The 14,381-nt window shown below is 46.9% G+C and overlaps 1 protein-coding gene across 4 annotated transcripts in view; it reads right to left on the bottom strand.

Annotated features, from left to right (window-relative positions):
• Positions 1-14,381, bottom strand: part of LOC126481027 (titin) — an 804,028-nt gene that overhangs the window by 622,110 nt on the left and 167,537 nt on the right. The window lies entirely within an intron of this gene.

The raw sequence follows: 14,381 nt of genomic DNA, 5'->3' as shown, positions 1-14,381 counted from the left end.
AATAGTGCACATATAAATTCGCCAGCATTTGGGATAGCATAGCAACTAGAAGCTCTCGTGGATCACTGTCCACGCAGCACATTTCCAAAAACACGTAGAATAATGAACGCTCAGCTGCTCTTGTACATAATTTAACTACTGATTTCGTAGCCTAGAGGCTACATCATAAGGTTTCATATTTCCAAAAGAATCGCTCCGTCCTGTGGAGACCAATATAGCCCAATCTACAGTGACACAGGTGCATACAACTGAAGACTGTAATGTCCGGAGGAGTCTAGTGGAGGTCTCTGTCCAGCAGTTGATGGGAATGATCGATGATGATCATCCAAGTTCTATGAACGAACAAGAATTCTTTTCCAGACAATTTATTTCCATTTTTGTAAAACTCGTATCATTTGTTCGACACTTTACTTATATTTAATGGCATTCAGTAAATTAACTTTTTAGTTAATGTTATTTTTTGCCGATTTACACGAAGCAATGTAGTAACGATATGCATCGAGAAAAGCTGTCTGCTTCTGCAGCTAATGCGAAAGACGCGGACCCAAGTCTCCGTACTGCCACGGATTTATCTTTGGTGGAAGGCCTGCTACAGGATGCACTAAACGCTGTGGGGCCAGCTGAGGAACAACTTGAAAGAGAAGCTGCGCGCCTTGAAGGCCCGGCAAGCTTGAAGCAGGTGGAGAGTGGCGTGTTGGCCCCATGTCCCTCCTTACCGCAGTCGAATAGCGCTCTATGGCGAAGTGAGACACGGCAGCCGATCCGCATTGCGTGGTCGTCTGTGCGTGAGCGCGGACTTAACGATTATCGTCACTATTTATGTCGGAAAGAGCCACTCCTTCGGACCGGTGGGGTGCGACCAGTTAGGAAAGGAGAATAATTTCAGACGTGTCTACAAGGATTTGATGAAATGACTCTTTTCTGCACACTGCTTGCACCGGTAAGTAAATTTCAAATGAAGGCGTCTCATGCTTTTTGAAAATTTTTTGCGCTTGCGCCCAAAAAGAGCTCCTATTTGTATATTAAGATTAGCACGTTAAATGATCTTCTTACATTTCAAACGCATGACATAAAATTTCTTAAATCTAACTGTAATCATATCTGCTTAAAGATTCATCTGAAGTACACAACAAAAGTTGACATTTTATTATGTAATGCATTAAATACTTTACAAAAGGGTACTGTTGCTGGTGGTTGAACACTGAGCTAATATTTTGGAGGTGCTGCTTATTTATTTAACTCTGCTTCATTACACGACCTTCACGCCCTCTCTTACGTCGAACCAGGGTCTAAGCACGTAATAACTGCTGCCCGAGAACGAGACAAAGTTCTTATATGGCAAATACCAGTCGCACAGTGGTGTTTTATTAAGGTGAATCGCATACAGATGTGACGGGAAACACCACTGAACAAAGTCCTCGTCTGTAAATTGTGGAGCTGGCCCCCGGTTTTCAACAATATATATATACAAGAAAAAACAAGCGCGATTTCCCATTGGAAAAGGAGTAAACAAGGGCAATCCTATATCCCCGAAGTTATTTATAGCAGTTCTTGAGATGCCTATATCCAAAACAACAGGGGAATAATGATAAATGGTAAAAGGCTCACCAACCTGAGATTTTCTGACGATATAGTGGTCCTAGCTAACAGTAAGATGGAAATGCAGTCCTCTATAAAAGACTTAACAGATCGTTGTCAGGAAGTTGGACTTAAAATAAATCACTCTAAAACAAAGGTTATGCATAATAAGTGGGTAGCTGCAGGACAAGTAACACTGAACAGCAAAATCCTAAATAATGTTACAGAATATGTTTATCTGGGGCAATTAATTGACACAAAAGGGGATTTGAAACCTGAAATTTTTCGTCAAATTAAACTGGGTTGGAGGGCTTACGGAATGAATGCAACAGTTTTCAAATCTAACTTAAAGAAGACAGTTTTTGATCAGTGTGTTCTACCTGTTTTAACGTATGGGTGTGAAACTTGGACTTTAATTGAATTTTTCAAAAGGAAATTTAGAACTGCTCAGAGAGCTATGGAAAGGTCAATGTTAGGTCTCACTAAGAAAGATCGACAGAAAAGTGAAGACATTCGAGGAGTAAAAGATATTATAGAACGGGTTAAGACTGAAGTGGCTGTGGGCAGGACATATTGCAAGAACGAAGGATGGAAGATGGACAAAATCAGTTTTATAATGGAGTCCCAGAGAAAAACGAAGACCAACAGGGAGGATAAGGAACTCAGGAAAGTTGCGGGCTTCAACTGGCAGAAGACAGCAGCGGGCAGAGATGCATGGAAAAACGTCTTAAAATGTATTTAATAACTTAAAGAGGCTACATGTTGTATAGATTGAATTAGCTGAACAATAAATACATTAATATGTGATATATATATACTCAAGTACATCGTCAAACATTTTATACACGCCGGTAAAATAAAAATGGCTGGGAAAGATAAGGTAGACAACACAACTTACATCATCCACTCCGGATGCGGATGAAGTAAGACGACGTGTTCATCTCAAATTGCACGAAATACTTCTCCCGGCCAGTTTTATTTCACCCAGCATGTAAGCTGTCGTATTTGGCAAAGATATTTTACAGTATAATACGGTCTATAGGCTAGTAAGTTGCATCACTAATAAATGCATGTCCCTAAAGTGCTCTACTGCTCTTGTCATTCGCGAGCTATTCTCTATGCCTCAAATGAACATAATGGCACGCACTGCCTTTTGCGACAACAGACGTCCCTCGAGCTGACCGGTGCCAATCTGACGCGCAGAAATTACCGAGGAGAACGTGCATTTATTCGCTCCATCTTGGCGAGGCCTCGGACGCACTCCGCTGCTACGGAGCCGCAACGTGGCTTTAAGCGGAAGGCGCGCGCCCTTTGCTCGTCCGCTCGCCGTCAGCGGGCAGCGTATATAAGGCACGGAGTGTGGCGGGCGGCGGCGCCCACGCCGGTTGCGTCACCGGCCGGACCGCCGCCATCCGGCGCCCGCGGGAGCAGCCAGGCAGCCGCAGGTCGCGGACGCGCGGTGGCCGCGAGGGACGGCTTCCTGCCGCGGCAGGTCTCGTAATAGAACACCCGCGAGGTGGTGGCACTAGCAAAGTAGAGCCGGGTGGCATTGGAAGTGTCTGGCACTGGCAACTTCATACTCCCGAGGTGTCTTACGTGCGTGTCTGTTCAATGTAGATGAGTGCGACGAGTGCATGTACACTACTGTCCATTAAAATTGGTACACCAAGAAGAAATGCAGATGGTAAACGGGTAGTCATTGCACAAATACATTATACTTGAACTGAAATGAGAAGACATTTTCACGCAATTTGGGTGCATAGATGCTGAGAAATCAGTACCCAGAACAGCCACTTCTGGCCGTAATGACGGCCTTCATACGCCGGGCATTGAGTCAAACAAAGCTTGGATGGCGTGTACAGGTACAGCTGCCCATGCAGCTTCAACACGATAACACAGTTCATCAAGAGTAGTGACTGGCGTATTGTGACGAGCCAGTTGCTCGGCCACCATTGGCCAGACGTTTTCAATTGGTGAGAGATCTGGAGATTGTGCTGGCCAGGGCAGCAGTGGAACATTTTCTATATCCAGAAAGGCCCGTACAGGACCTGCAACATGCGGTCGTGCATTATCCTGCTGAAATGTAGGGTTTCGCAGGGATCGAATGGAGGATAGAGCCACGGGTCTTAACACACCTGAAATGTAACGTCCACTGTTCAAAGTGCCGTCAATGCGAACGAGAGGTGACCGAGACGTGTAACCAAAGCCACCCCATACCATCACGCCGGGTCATACGCCAGTATGGCGATGACGAATACACGCTTCCAATGTGCGTTCACCGCGATCTCGCCAAACACGGATGCGACCATCATGATGCTGTAAACAAAACCTGGATTCGTCCGAAAAAATGACGTTTTGCCATTCGTGCGCCCAGGTTCGTCGTCGAGTACACCATCGCAGGCGCTCCTGTCTGTGATGCAGCGTCAAGGGTAGCCACAGCCGTGGTCTCCGAGCTGATAGTCCGTGCTGCTGCAAACGCCGTCGAACTGTTCGTGCAGATGGTTGTTGTCTTGCAAACGTCCCCATCTGTTGACTCAGGGATCGAGACGTGGCTGCACGGTCCGTTACAGCCACGCGTATAAGATGCCTATCATCTCGACTGCTAGTGATACGAGTCCGTTGGGATACAGCACGGCGTTCCGTATTACCCTCCTGAACCCACCGATTCCATAGTCTGCTAACAGCCGTTGGATCTCGACCAACGCGAGCAGCAATGTCGCGATACGATAAACCGCAATCCCGATAGGCTACAATCCGACCTTTATCAAAGTCGGAAAAGTGATGGTACGCATTTCTCCTCCTCACAAGAGGTATCACAACACCGCTTCACCAGGCAACGCCGGTCAACTGCTGTTTGTGTATGAGAAATCGGTTGGAAACTTTCGTCATGTCAGCACGTTGTAGGTGTCGCCACCGGCGCCAACCTTGTGTGAATGCTCTGAAAAGCTAATCATTTGCATATCGCAGCATCTTCTTCCTGTCGGTTAAATTTCGCATCTGTAGCACGTCACCTTCGTGTTGTAGCAATTTTAATGGCCAGTAGTGTAGATTTTATTGCAGAATCCTATCGAAACAGAATCAGTGACTACCAATTGGAATCACTCAACTCATACAAGTAACTGGTATTACAATTTGTAGAAATATGAAATGGAATAATCACAAGGGCTCAGATGTAAGTAAAACAGTTGGCAGATCTCAGTTCTTGGTACGCTGCTAGCAAAAGGCAAACGATGTATAAACTGTACAGAACGCATACCAAACAGAACTATCAATGGATATTGAACGTATACCGAGAAAACCAGCGCAGGTCTGTTTGACCCATCGGAGATCGTCACAGAGATGCCGAGAAACATGTGGCAAACACTTGATTGACGTGCCATCTATCCCGTGACTGGTTGACACAGTCACGTCCATTAAATATCTAGGTGTGAGGTTGCAAAGCGATTTGAAATGACACGAGCGCTTACGGACGGTAGTAACGAAGGAGAATTGTCAACTTCGTTGTATTGGGGGAATTCTGGGAAAGCGTAGCTCATCTATAAATGGATGTCGTACTGTACTGGACACTACTACGATCCGGTCTTGAGTACTGTTTGAGTGTTTGGGATCCCATCGGATTAAAGAAAGACATCGAGGGATTCAGAGACGAGCCACTCCCTTTTTTTTTTACTGCTAGATTCGATCAGCATACTTGTATTACAGAGATGCTTCGGGGACTCAAATGGGAATCCCTCGTGGAAGGGTGAGTTCGTTTCGCGGAACACTGTCGAGAAAACTTAGAAATCAGGCATTCGAAGCTGACTGCAGAACGATTCTACTGCCGCCAACGTACATTTCGCACAAGGACAACGAAGATTAGTGAATTAGGCGCGTACCGAGCCAAAAAATCAGTCGTTTTTCCCTCGCTCTATTTTCAAGTGGTCTAAGAAAGGAAATAACATGGTACAAGGTACCCTCCCCGACGCACCATTCGTTAGCTTGCGTAGGTGTAGATACAGCAAGACAGTTTACGAAGTTACATTTCCAGTACTAAGACAAGAATCTAGCAATATTACACAACCCACCACGAACTAGTTACATTCTAAGGAAAAAAAATAGATAAACGACGTACCACGAAGGAATTACCCGAATGCGACGGTCACTTCCGGAGTACAGATGTAGGTGTAGAATTTTTATGTGTTTAGTATTCAGTACTCGATTTGTAGGCAAGTCAGACCGCACAGTGAACAGATCTAGATTACATCGATGTTACAATGGCGCTAGGTTCCCGTTAGAACGGTGAAAGAATTTCTTTCGGTTGCCTGCGGGCGTCAAGTGTTTGTCCGTCTGTGCCAAGCCGTGACACACTATCCCAAGATACTAGTCATCGCCCGTATTCAGTCGTTAGACATACGATCCATTTTCACAGCCTCTTTTTATGTCCAGTCGGTTTTCAGATGACGTAAACATTTTGCTTTTAGATCAGCGCATACTGTGAACTAAGGGCACACCCGTAACAACCAGCACCGGATTCTACGAGTGTACAGAAAATGTGTCTTAACTGAGGTCCCACTTTGGTGTTACTATCATACTGAAGCTCATACTCTGACGATTTGTCATAGGTGTTTCACATCTTTACTGAATGAGTGAATGTAGGGTGACTAAGGCCTCCCATCGGATAGACCGTTCGCCGGGTGCAAGTCTTTCGATTTGACGCCACTTCGGCGACTTGCGCGTCGATGGGGATGAAATGATGATGAATAGGACAACACAAGATCCAGTCCCTGAGCGGAGAAAATCTCTGACCCAGCTGGGAATCGAACCCGGGCCCTTACGACTGACATTCTGTCGCGCTACCACTCAGCTACCGGGGGCAGACACCATCTTTACTGAAACGACGCATTCAACAACTGCGCCCAAAGACACAGATTACTCCTTGGCACACAGCGGTCGGAAGAAAAAGAGTCCGTGGTCGGTAGCAGCAGCACGACTCTCATCCAGTCCGGTAAAATCCGAGACGCTCCTGCTCATCTTGTGCTGTGACATCCCGTATAAAAACGGAGTAACTAGCAAACATACTTCCAGATTAACACGAAAGTCGCGTAGCCACACGCGGTGCATAAGTAAGACACGAGGCACCGCTTGCTATTCTCATATCATTTTTCTTCCTGGCGTTATCCAGTTCTGACACGGCCGGATAGCCCAGCGCGTTGACTCGCCACTTCCGGGACTCGGGGAGGAGAGGTGACTCAGCCGGCGAGTTCACGACAAGTCCTGGAGAGCCAGCCAGTCCCGATGTGGTTTTTAGGCGGTTTCCCACATCTCGCTGAATAAATGCAAGGCTGGTGCCCACGTCCCGCCTCAGACATTAGATTTACTGTGAACGCAGACTGGTGGGTACACAGATTCTGTCCCGGGAGGACTGGTGGAGTTAGGCAGGGCATACCGCCACTACATGTTACCAGCATTGCCAAAACCCGTGTAATAATGGCGATTCCGTACATTTTGTGAAAGCAAATTTTACTAAAATTGAGACGATTATTAAAACTTTGGCAAATTCTCGGTATTTTATGACGTTCTCTAGCCTCATATTCGATCCCATTGACCCTTTTCATGACAATTTGTGGTCTGATACTGGCAAACAAAAATGTTACTGTCCACTTTCTAAAACCAAAGGTGGTAATTTTAAATTAACACTTATTTGTTACGGAAATTCTGCCAGATTTGTGTGCAGGAAACGGAGCAAGTAAATTATCAAAATACACCGGTATGTAATACACTCCTGGAAATTGAAATAAGAACACCGTGAATTCATTGTCCCAGGAAGGGGAAACTTCATTGACACATTCCTGGGGTCAGATACATCACATGATCACACTGACAGAACCGCAGGCACATAGACACAGGCAACAGAGCATGCACAATGTCGGCACTAGTACAGTGTATATCCACCTTTCGCAGCAATGCAGGCTGCTATTCTCCCATGGAGACGATCGTAGAGATGCTGGATGTAGTCCTGTGGAACGGCCTGCCATGCCATTTCCACCTGGCACCTCAGTTGGACCAGCGTTCGTGCTGGACGTGCAGACCGCGTGAGACGACGCTTCATCCAGTCCCAAACATGCTCAATGGGGGACAGATCCGGAGATCTTGCTGGCCAGGGTAGTTGACTTACACCTTCTAGAGCACGTTGGGTGGCACGGGATACATGCGGACGTGCATTGTCCTGTTGGAACAGCAAGTTCCCTTGCCGGTCTAGGAATGGTAGAACGATGGGTTCGATGACGATTTGGATGTACCGTACACTATTCAGTGTCCCCTCGACGATCACCAGTGGTGTACGGCCAGTGTTGGAGATCGCTCCCCACACCATGATGCCGGGTGTTGGCCCTGTGTGCCTCGGTCGTATGCAGTCCTGATTGTGGCGCTCACCTGCACGGCGCCAAACACGCATACGACCATCATTGACACCAAGGCAGAAGCGACTCTCATCGCTGAAGACGACACGTCTCCATTCGTCCCTCCATTCACGCCTGTCGCGACACCACTGGAGGCGGGCTGCACGATGTTGGGGCGTGAGCGGAAGACGGCCTAACGGTGTGCGGGACCGTAGCCCAGCTTCATGGAGACGGTTGCGAATGGTCCTCGCCAATACCCCAGGAGCAACAGTGTCCCTAATTTGCTGGGAAGTGGCGGTGCGGTCCCCTACGGCACTGCGTAGGGTCCTACGGTCTTGGCGTGCATCCGTGCGTCGCTGCGGTCCGGTCCCAGGTCGACGGGCACGTGCACCTTCCGCCGACCAATGGCGACAACATCGATGTACTGTGGAGACCTCACGCCCCACGTGTTGAGCAATTCGGCGGTACGTCCACCCGGCCTCCCGCATGCCCACTATACGCCCTCGCTCAAAGTCCGTCAACTGCACATACGGTTCACGTCCACGCTGTCGAGGCATGCTACCAGTGTTAAAGACTGCGATGGAGCTCCGTATGCCACGGCAAAGTGGCTGACACTGACGGCAGCGGTCCACAAATGCTGCGCAGCTAGCGCCATTCGACGGCCAACACCGCGGTTCCTGGTGTGTCCGCTGTGCCGTGCGTGTGATCATTGCTTGTACAGCCCTCTCGCAGTGTCCGGAGCAAGTATGGTGGGTCTGACACACCGGTGTCAATGTGTTCTTTTTTCCATTTCCAGGAGTGTATTACAGTCTACAAGATGGAGCTTCGATTCTAAAACGCTTTGTGATAGACAGGAAGTACGATGATGATGACTGGCTATAGGTTTTCATTTTATACGTTCTGTTTGTTTGTATCCCTTAGCTGTTTAATATCGCTGTAAAATATCAACGTTCTTGATAGCAAAGAATGGTTTTTTCAGGTTTTTTCTTAGAGATTAACTGACAGTTTCTTGCAAAGCGCATCTCTTATCTGTTTCTATGGTCTCCCTGAAGACAGAAAGTCACCATAAGCTCTCCTCACATGGGACCTGTTCCTTATTTCTCACTTGGGAGAGTTCACAATGCAGTAGTCACCTCCGGCCGACTTTCCTTTCAATTTCTGCGCATTTCTCTATTACTTCTGCGAATAGTTTCAATGCCACCATTAATAAGCATCATATCACCGTACTGGTCTTTCAAGATATTTCTAAAGTCCTTAAAGAGTATACATTTGATACAAGAGTTATGAGTTAAAAATGGAACTGCATTACGTCCCCATTCTACAACCTGCTATTTGCTGAAAACCTGGTCTTGAAATCTTGAACGTTTCGCGGAATAAAAAGGGTGCACATTTCCAGGAGATGCACCCCGCTTACGAAAACGTCGTCCAAGATTACCCCCATGGAGTTGCCCCAATAATCTGCCAACTTTATTTTTATGCAGGATGACTCCGTGATGATAGAAACTTTCAGGGGTGACGGAGAAGGGTAAATGTATCAATTTGAGGTTTCTAACCACGGTCTGGAAACGACAAAGTCGGAAGTTATAAGCGAAAACCGCTCTGATGTCTTGGACAACAAAACTACATGTACCGGTACTATTGTTGCTACGACTATAGGATAGGCTGCATTCAGCAGTGGTAATATGGACCAAAACAAGACAAAAATATCTCATAAATATGGGCTCTAAAATTCGTATCTTAAGAGTTATGAAACGTGGAAGATAAATAGTTTAGACAAGAAGAGAATAGAATCTTTCGAAATGTGGTGCTACAGAAGAATGCTGAAGATTAGATGGGTAGATCACATAACTAATGAGGAGGTATTAAATAGAATTTGAGAGAAGTCAATTTGTGGCACAACTTGACTAGAAGAAGTGATCGGTTGGTAGGGCATATTCTGGCGCATCAAGGGATCACCAATTTAGTATTGGAGTGCAGCGTGGAGGGTAAAAATCGTAGAGGGAGACCAAGAGATGAATACACTAAACAGATTCAGAAGGATGTAGGTTGCAGTAGGTACTGGGAGATGAAGAAGCTTGCACAGGATAGAGTAGCATGGAGAGCTGCATCAAACCTGTCTCTGGACTGAAGACCACAACAACACAAGAGCTATGAACAATTGTTCATTTTCGATACTGTGAAATACATCCCTCGAATTGCAAGCTCTTTGGTTTCGATGTTAGTGGAGGAGTCCAGTAGACCGAAAAAAAAGCCAAGTAAACCAAGGGCTCTAAAGCCCATACCTTAAGAGCTATGGGCATTTGTTCAGATGAACAAGCGTTCATAACTCTTAAGGTATCCACTATAGAGCCCATTTTTACTAGATGTTTTTTTCCTTGCTTTGGTCCCGACAGGTGCCCTACAATCGCAGCAAGACGAGTACCGGTGCATGCTTGCCACTGTCAGATATATCAGAACGATTTTCGACTACAAACTTCGACTCTATTGTCTGCCGACCAGGGTCCCTTTACCTCAAATTGATACATTTACCCGTATCCATCAGCCCTGAAAGTTTCTGAAATCATCACAGAATCACCCTGTAAATAATGAGCAATAACGGGTTTTTAACAACACGTTTGGTTACGTCCGAAGTTACTTCCACATATGACCATTTCTCGACACAACGACGCACTGAATTTTGTTTGCTCAGTTGTCTTCAGTTTAGTCGCAAAACCGGCCAGATATTTCTTAAGCTGCTGTTTTGTTCGCTAGGCTGATCTGTGAAATTGTATCAAATGACTTCTGGAAGTGAAGGAACACGGTATCGAATTGGGACTCGCTATCCTACTGTGTTCTGGAACTCACGCGGAAGGGAGCCGTAATTGGGCCAGTACTGCACCTCCATCCTTTCGGTAGTTCTCGTCATAATCTCCTCAGGTAGTTCTTAACACTTCAATCGGTCTACACTGAGATGAAAAGAAAAAGGCACGAGATTGGGATATGCACTTATAGAGAGGGCAGTATTATCGCGTACAAGAGGTATAAAAGGGCGGTGCAATGGCGCAGCTGTCATGTTTACTCAGGTGATATACAGCGTGAACAGTATTTAAATCGACAAACTCTGGAAGGTTGTAGGAGACAACAGATTGGGATATGCACTTATAGAGAGGGCAGTAGTATCGCGTACAAGAGGTATAAAAGGGCGGTGCAATGGCGCAGCTGTCATGTTTACTCAGGTGATATACAGGGTGAAAAGCATTTAAACAGACAAACTCTGGAAGGTTGTAGGAGACAACAAAACAAATCTTTTTCCCCTAACGTCATTTTTTCCTATAAGGATTATTTAAACCGGTAGAGGCCGTATTATGCTCATCAGTTGTAGGCCACTGCTGTCCACCAGTGTAGTAGTGCATTGTCTCTGTTTACTAATGGAGCGATACACCTGGAGTGAGTACACTGATATGGTTGGTGCGTACGACGTAGCGCACCACAACGGACGAGCTGCACAGCGGGTTTATCAACAACAATATCCTAATCGCCGTATCCCGCATCATACGACCTGTTTACCAACGTCTGCGTGAGACCGGGTCATTTTGCAGATTACCTGGACAGAGCCGGCCGGTGTGGCCGAGCGGTTCTAGGCGCTTCAGTCTGGAACCGCGCGACCGCTACGGTCGCAGGTTCGAATCCTACCTCGGGCATGGATGTGTGTGATGCCCTTAGGTTAGCTAGGTTTAAGTAGTTCTAAGTTCGAGGGGACTGATGACCTCAGATGTTAAGTCCCATTTGAACCATTTTTGAACCTGGACAGAGACGCCGTCGCACGCTAAGAACGCTGCAGTTTGAGGAAGCTGTCTTGCAGCATGTGGAGTGGGATCATTCAATCAGCAATCGTGCAATTGCACGTAACATGGGGACGGATCAGACGAATGTAAGAACAGTCTTTCGAGAGCAATTGTTACATCCATTTCACATACAGCGTGTCCACAACCTGGAACCAGTTGATTATCCACCCAGAGCACAGTTTTCGCAGTGATACCTGGAACAGTGTGAAATGCATCCTACATTTCCATCCTCTGTGTTCTTTACCGATGAAGCAACGTTCGGGAGTGATGGAGTCTTCAACATGCACAATTCGCATGTTTGGAGTGAGGATAACCCACATGCCACAGTTACTAACGCTCATCAAGTGCGGTTCTTCGTTAATATGTGGGTCGGTGTCGTTGGGTACCAATTGGGCTGTATCTGCTGCCTAGGCCATTAAATGGCAGGCACTATTACAATTTTCTCGCCAGAGCATTGCCAGAATTGCTGGGAGACGTCCCGCTCCATACAAGACAACGCATGTGGTTCCAACATGACGGGGCGCCGGCACATTTCAGTCGTCGTGTGCGTCGATTCCTGGACCGACGGTTCCCAGAAACGTGGATTGGCAGAGGTGGTGCTGTACCGGGCCCTTTCGATCCCCAGGCATGTCTCCTCTGAAATTTTCGTGTTGCAACAGAAGAGGATCTGGTTGCCTGGATTGTAGCAGCATCAGGAACAATTCACGGTTACTCCTGGGGTTTTTGACCGAGTCAGACGGAACATGAACCGATGGTGTAACCTTTGTTTACGTGTCAGTGGAGGTATTTTTGAAAATCTACTGTAATTGAAATTGTGTTGTGTTAATGTGTTGTCTCTTGGGCATAAAAAAATGGAAAAGTGTTTGTTGGTTTAATTAATTTGCCGCCAAAGAAATCTTCCTCTACAGGTTTAAATACTTCTCATAGGGAAAAATGACATTAGGGAAAAATATTTTTTCTGATGTCCCCTACAACCTCCCAGAGTTTGTCGGTTTAAATACTTTTCACCCTGTATATGAAAAGGTCTCCGACGTGATTATGGTCGCCAAGACGAGAATTACCAGACTTTGATCGCGGAACGGTCGTCGGAGCTAGACGCATGGGGCATTCCATTTCGGAAATCTTGAAGGAACTGGTTATTCTGAGATCCACAGTGTTAAGAGTGCGCCGAGAATACCAAATTTCAGACATTACCTACCACAATGGAAAACGCAGCGGCGATGTGTGTGGTTGACAGTGCTAACAGACAAGCAACACTGCACGAAATAACCGCAGAAATCAATGTAGGATGTACGACGAAGAATAATGCCGGGAAATTTGGCGTTAATGGGCAATGGCAGCGGACGATCGACGTGTACCTTTGTTAACAGCACGTTATCGCCTGCAGCGCCTCTCCAGGGCTCGTGATCATATCGGCTGCACAACAGAGATAAGAAAACCGTGATCTGGTCAGAGGAGTCCCGATTCCAATTGATAAGAGCTCATGGTAGGGTTAGTGTGTGGCGCAGACCCCATGGAGCCAAGTTGTCAACTGGGCAATGTACAAGGCGGTGGTGGTTCCATAATGGTGTGGGCTGTGTTTACATGGAATTAACTAGGTGCTCTGGTCCAACTGAACCGATCATTGACTGGAAATGGTTATGTTCGGTTACACGGAGTCAATTTTCAGCCAATTATGGACTTCATGTTACCAAAAATGTCAACGGGCCACGACTGTTCGCGATTGGTTTGAAGAATATTCTGCACAATTCGAGCGAATGATCTGGCCACCCAGATCTCTGACATGAGTCCCGTGGAGGATTTATGGGACCTAATCCAGAGATCAGTTCGTGTACAAAATCCTGCACGGGGAACACTTTCGCAATTATGGACGGCTATAGAGGCAGCATGGCTCGGTACTTCCGCAGGGGACTTCCAACGACTTGTTGAGTCCATGCCACGTGGAGCTCCTGCAGTACGCCGGGACGAAGCAGATCAGCCACAATATGAGATATATCCCAGGATTTTCGTCATCTCAGCGTAAACTGTATCAGTAAATCGGTTCCCCGCATCCTTTTGCCTCATGAAGTCTCGTCCGCGATCCGTCACCCCACTGCCTGCACTTGTACCACAGCAGCTCGCATAACCACAGCTGGCCATTTAATAGCACTGCAAGGTATGCGGTGAAACTGGGCAGATGTGTCGGAGTACACGGGTAAGTGGGGCGCGCGCTCCGGGCTGTTTGGCAGCCCCGTCTCCAGGAATAGCGAGGCGAGAGGAGAGTCGAGGCGGCTCTTCCTGTGAGCTGTCAGCAAATGGCGAGACAAGGGACGCGCTATTCTGCCAGCTTGGACCGCGTCCAAGTCCGCCCGCGCCTCGCCTTCGGTAAACTCACGGGCGATTGGTTCTACACTGTTCCATCTACACAGTTTAAATACGCGTCTCTTATGTTTGTCTAGACGCAAAGAGCTGGAACTTTTATTTACAGGAGGTTTATTCCAGCTGACGAGTATCTGCTGCTGTGGCGAGCAGTTGGCTCTTGATGAAAAGACGCGCCTGAACGCATTATTTTCGCGCATCTCCATCAGGCCAGAAGTTTACCCAAGTCCAAGGAAAACCGTAA

This window comes from Schistocerca serialis, chromosome 5 (genome assembly GCF_023864345.2).
Source record: "Schistocerca serialis cubense isolate TAMUIC-IGC-003099 chromosome 5, iqSchSeri2.2, whole genome shotgun sequence".
NCBI lineage: Eukaryota > Metazoa > Arthropoda > Insecta > Orthoptera > Acrididae > Schistocerca > Schistocerca serialis.
This window is presented reverse-complemented; position numbering and strand designations above follow the sequence as displayed.